At 42.9% G+C, this 5327-nt stretch overlaps 1 pseudogene; it reads right to left on the reverse strand.

Annotated features, from left to right (window-relative positions):
- Window positions 1–3368: 3368 nt before the first annotated feature.
- On the reverse strand, window positions 3369–3937 carry LOC101585032 (annotated as a pseudogene).
- Between the last annotated feature and the right edge of the window lie 1390 nt (window positions 3938–5327).

The raw sequence follows: 5327 nt of genomic DNA on the forward strand, positions 1-5327 counted from the left end.
TATTTTTTTTTCTTTAAAATAAAATAACTGATGTCAAAAAAAAAAGAACTGGGTTAAGTTTTAGTTTTAGGTATGTGCTGTAAAATGCTCAAGTCAACAACTTCTGACATTGCCAGTCCTACAGATAACCCACTACTATTATGGACTACTGGACTATATTGGATTATTTTGCTGAATTCAAGCACTACAATATTTAAATGGCAAGGGAATATCCATTTCTGACAAAACTAAACAAAAAAAGGGATAAAAATGAAGGACAATTTTGTATCTGTATATACAAAATAGTTAAGATAGACATATAGCTACTTCCTTTTAATTCAGTGAGAAGAAAGATTTGTACTAATAGTGTTTGGGCAGGATATATGTCTGCATCTTGTACTATGAATATCCACTATGAGGACAACAATATGCAATGTATTAATTATTGAAACTGTCCTTCTAATCAGTTGTGAACTGTCTCATCACTATTAGTCTCTCAATAAAATTAATTTTAAAAAAGAAGTATTTTCTCTACTTTATCATATTGTACAGAATCATCCAACAACCACTCACTGACTCAGGGAATCAGCGGGAACTTCCTACTGGGTTATACAAGCAGATTGATTTTTTATTTATAAGAGCAGATTAAGGAAGAAGATTCAACGAAGAGGATTAGGTGCCAGGCTAGCTGAAGACACCTGCCTGTGCAAGCTTCCTGCGCCCCGAAGTTGCTTGAGTCAGGGCCGTTGCTGGTAGCACTGCTAGTTTGCATCTTGCAGTTGTGCATCTCCAACCTTATGAAGCCCTGTGTCATGATGGGAAGCTCGGGTCACCCCTGCACATGATGGAGGATGCTTAGGCCTATCTGCGTGCCACGAGCCACTTCTCAAGAGAATCCTGTATCTGAAGGAGAGAGCCTCATTTTGCCCTAAGCCTCAGGGCCCTGTGCTGACTCCCTGGCTGAAGCTTGTCAGCGGTGCCCCACAGCATGGCGAGCTGCCACAGAGACTCTGTCCACCATTGCAATGCCCCAGCCACAGAACTACTTGCTCTGGACACTACGGCTCCTGCAGTCACTCTTTCATCCTTTGGTGTCCCTGAAGCCTGGAAATCGGATGGCAAACAGGCCAGATTAGCACATTTAATGTGATGCATTTCCTTAAGTTTAGAAAAGAAATGGGCTGGCCAAATAGCTCAGTGGATTAAAGTGATTTCAAGCAGGCGAAGGGGCCTGGGGTTCAATCCCTGACTCCTCGGGATGCGCTGAGACAGCGATTGAGACTGGGCGTGGTGGCGCATGCTTGTAATCCCCAGCACTTGGGAAGCTGTAGGCAGGAGAAACACTTCGAGTCCGATCTACTAGTGAGACCCTGGACACCCTGTAGACCCTTCCCTAAAATACAGAAAAAGAAAAAAGAAAAAAAAAAAAGGAAAAAAAAAAAAAAAAAAAAAAAAAAAAAAAAAAAAAAAAAAGCAAAAGAAAAGAAAAAATCAGGCCCATCCAAAGGCATCATCTGTTCAGTAATGAGACGAGAAGAGCCATGACTTGCCTGTCATTTTGGAGAGGAAAAACCAAAACATTCTCTTCTCTTATCCTCAGTAGCTGTTTGTCTTCTACTAAATGACCTAAGGTATTATCTTTCTTGTGCATCAGGCCCAATCTGCATGGAATTATCTATACATCGGAAGAGAATGATTTTTGTGGGCTGCCTAGATCATGAAGACCCCAAAGCAAATGTAAAGATACACCGTTGACCCTGCCAGTTAAAACCAGTTGATTCTGGTGGTGCTTGGAAATTGCCAGAGAAAGCCAAGCAGCTGCTGCAGCAGGCACTGCATACCAGGTGCAATGAATTCATTGGATTTACTTTAGGAAGGTTTCACATTTGGAGCAGCAGCTGCAGTAGGCAGCAGCATCTGTTTATGTTTACAACAATCCATATTCTCCAAGGTCCATCTATCTCCGCACAGACCCCATGTCCATTAGGTGGGAAAGGTGATAGTATGATTGTTTCTTCTTCATTTGGCTTGTTGATGTTGCCACTGAGTTTTGCAAGTTCTTTAAGGAACAGTATAGTTTTGGGTTTACTCTGCCAGGTCAGCCTTTCCTGCACTAGTAGCTCTCTTCCTGGAGATCTGAGGCCTTGTGAGCGTCCTGCCCTTGTTGTGTGCACCTTTGAAGCATGCCTTCAGGAAATGGAGAAATGGCTGATGTGTAGTGGTGGTCCTTGGATACCCAGGATGCTCTGTGATTTGGACTGCATTTGTTAATCCACTATTTTAAGTCTTTTTCTCCACTTTGACTGGTGGATGTTTTGGGTTTAGGATTAAACAGCAATTCCCAGACAGTGTCTTTTAATTCCTCAATCCAGTCATTCTCTCTTCCTAATGTGTAGTTATGGTTCTTTGGCATCATATGTCCTTTGGGAGAAGACTTGGGGGATGGGACAGGTACTTGTAACAGAGTTTCAGGGCTTTCCTGAAGGTGACCCGGTTTCTTCAGTCAAGTGTCAGGTGGTTTGGGTCTCGAAAATGGAGTGAGGGGCTGCTCAGTGGACTAAGCACCTGCTGAGGCAAGCGCAGGGACAGCATTAGATCCTTGGCACCACATGCCGTACCAGCCCTGCCCCCAGGATAGGCTCAGCTGGCCACAGAGTCTGGGTGTAGTGGCGCACACCTGTAATCCCAGTTCTGGGGAGGCTGAAAGCAGGAAGATCGCCACAAGTCTGAGCTGCATAGTGAGACCCTGTAACAATCAAATACATTAAAAAGAAAGAAAAAAAAAAGGGAAGGAAAGGTTTTTTCCACTGTGGTGACATAAAACTCTTTTGTGGTAACTTAAGTCAGACTTCCAGCTACTAGATCTGGAGTTTTTCTTATCCTATAGATCAAGTAGTATTTTATTTTTATTTATTTATTTATTTTTTGGCGGAACTGGGGATTGAACTCAGATCCTTGCATTTGCCAGTCAAGCGCTTATCCTACTGAGCCATCTCCCCGGCCCCCTATTTTTATTTTTTTTTAAGTATATTCTCTAGAAGTCCTGCCACCAGTAATTTTATTTAGTATATAACAGAATATGAATACATAACAATATATCCTTTCTTATCACAGTAGATTTTGCATAACAGATTTGTGGTGACAGATGACAAAAGAAAAATGGAAATCTGTAAGTTATCAGAAAAGGAACAAGGATATAGGAAAAAATACATTTTATATAAATTATAAAGGATAGTTACAATAAAAATCCATTACTGTCCTAACTTAATTTTATAACATAAAGTGAACACATACTATGCTGTGAGCTGCTAAGGATGCACGAACACTGTGGACTTTGAAAAGACAGCAGACACACAGGACAGTAGTTATCTGGGTATCACATGCAGCTCTCAGTTCTTAACTGGAGTTGAGCTCCCTTTCGTAGTCATCTTTAGATGGTGGCAATTCAGTAAGATTTTCATGAAGAAATCCAGCTGGAATGTTTGGAGCTGTGGCTGCTCAGTCTGCACTCGACAAAAGCAGTCTGCACCATATTTAACTGTATTTTCAGAGATGACTTTAAAAGAGTTCAGGTTGCAGCAAGCCCCAGTGATGCAACCACTGGTCAGTATTACATTTCCGCCTACATATGCTTTTGACTCAATGACATTATTATCTCTCATTTTCGTGGCTTGGGAATAACAGCCAGCTTCAAACACATTATTGATGCCAATGACCATGGGTTTGGGTTCCGGATCTTCAGCATCAGGGGTGATGTGGTCTGGGTAAGAATTTATGATCAGGGCCTGTTGTTGTATTAGGCTACCTTCGCCAATCACTACTGGCTCTGCTTCTGCGGTAGTTTGTGCTTTAGGGTGGCTCACTGTCCTAGTCCTACACTTACGTCTCCTCTGATCTCACTCTCTATACATACGACTGCTCCAGGAGCAGTCCTCACACTCTTTTGAGTCTTCTCCATCAGGATATTGCTCTCCAGTAGTATTTTAGTTGGCGATGTGTACTCCCCTTTCAGGGACACTAGACACCTTCAACCAAAGATGCATGAAGAGTTGAAGGGTCTGATCTGCTATATCTCTCCAGCAGCCCAGCACTCTAATAGGCGATCTTGTCTCTCTGACAGTTCAGTGCTGCATTGGTTTCTGCTACTCTTGGATTCTGTCTCCTCCAGAAATGAGAGATCCCATCTTGGTAGAGGCATATCCACCACCACATTAATATCCGGGTGACACACACCAGGGAACTGTGCAAAAATTGTGGTGTTTTCTTACTTGTATTTTTCTTTTTTAATTTAGGGCAGGGTCTACAGGTGTACAGGGTTTCACTACACAGATCAGACTTGTAGTGATTTTCCTGCTTTCCGCCTCCCAAGGGCAGGGATTACAGGTGGGTGCCGCCATGCCCAGTCTCAGTCGCCTTCTCAGTGTACTCTGGGAGTAGGGCCAGCATAGCACAATGGGGATTGAACCCCAGCCACTGTGCTCTGCTGAAGCAGGTGCTTTAGTGCGCTGAGCTACCTGGTCAGCCCTTACTATTGTATTTCTCATTGGAGCCAAGGAAGTTTCCAAAGGCTCAGACCCCTATTGAGAAGTGGAGAAGGGGTGCGGTAGATGTGAATGCAGTGCGTGTTACTTTGGTATTCCTACCTCCATAACCCTTTGGATTCTGTCCTGCACAGGATAGAAGGAAATTTCTAGAATCTCAGCCTTGCTAAATGTAAGTTACCACTGAGCCTAGGTTATAGTCACCCAGCCAAGCAGACTGTTAGGGTCATTTTTGGTGGCAATAGCTAATGTGTTGAATTCCCGCCTCAGGCAATTTCACCCACATGAGTCTAATAGACTCAGACTTGGAGATACTCTGTCCCTTTGTGTTGGGGACTGGGCCATACAGGGTTAAGTTGCTGGACACAGGGTCCCCTGGCTGAGTTGGAAAAGAGCATATGCATAATGCTCTGAAGTGAAGAGGACACCACAGCTGAGGCGGCCAAGGCTGCTGACACTCCCATTCCAGAGCAAGAAAGATGCCAACTTCAGGGATCAAACAGTCCTCTTAGATGATAAAATTTACTGCTTGAAAAGGTCCTTGAGCTGATTCCCAAAGTCATATTTGGCTCCTGTGTTTGCCTCAGTATCCTTCCCTTTGTTTAAAAACCAAATTAATATGAGATATCTGGTAAGCTTTTTGTCTTTACGAGAGAGAGAGAGAGAGAGAGAGAGAGAGAGAGAGAGAGAGAGAGAGTTCTTACCTTCCTGGATGCCCCCCAAATCACACTACTAACCCCTTTTATTTTTTATTTTTTTTTAAAATTTTATTTATTTATTTATTTATTTATGTGTGTGTGTGTGTGT

This window comes from Octodon degus, unplaced genomic scaffold (assembly GCF_000260255.1).
Source record: "Octodon degus isolate 3935 unplaced genomic scaffold, OctDeg1.0 scaffold00036, whole genome shotgun sequence".
Taxonomy (NCBI): domain Eukaryota; kingdom Metazoa; phylum Chordata; class Mammalia; order Rodentia; family Octodontidae; genus Octodon; species Octodon degus.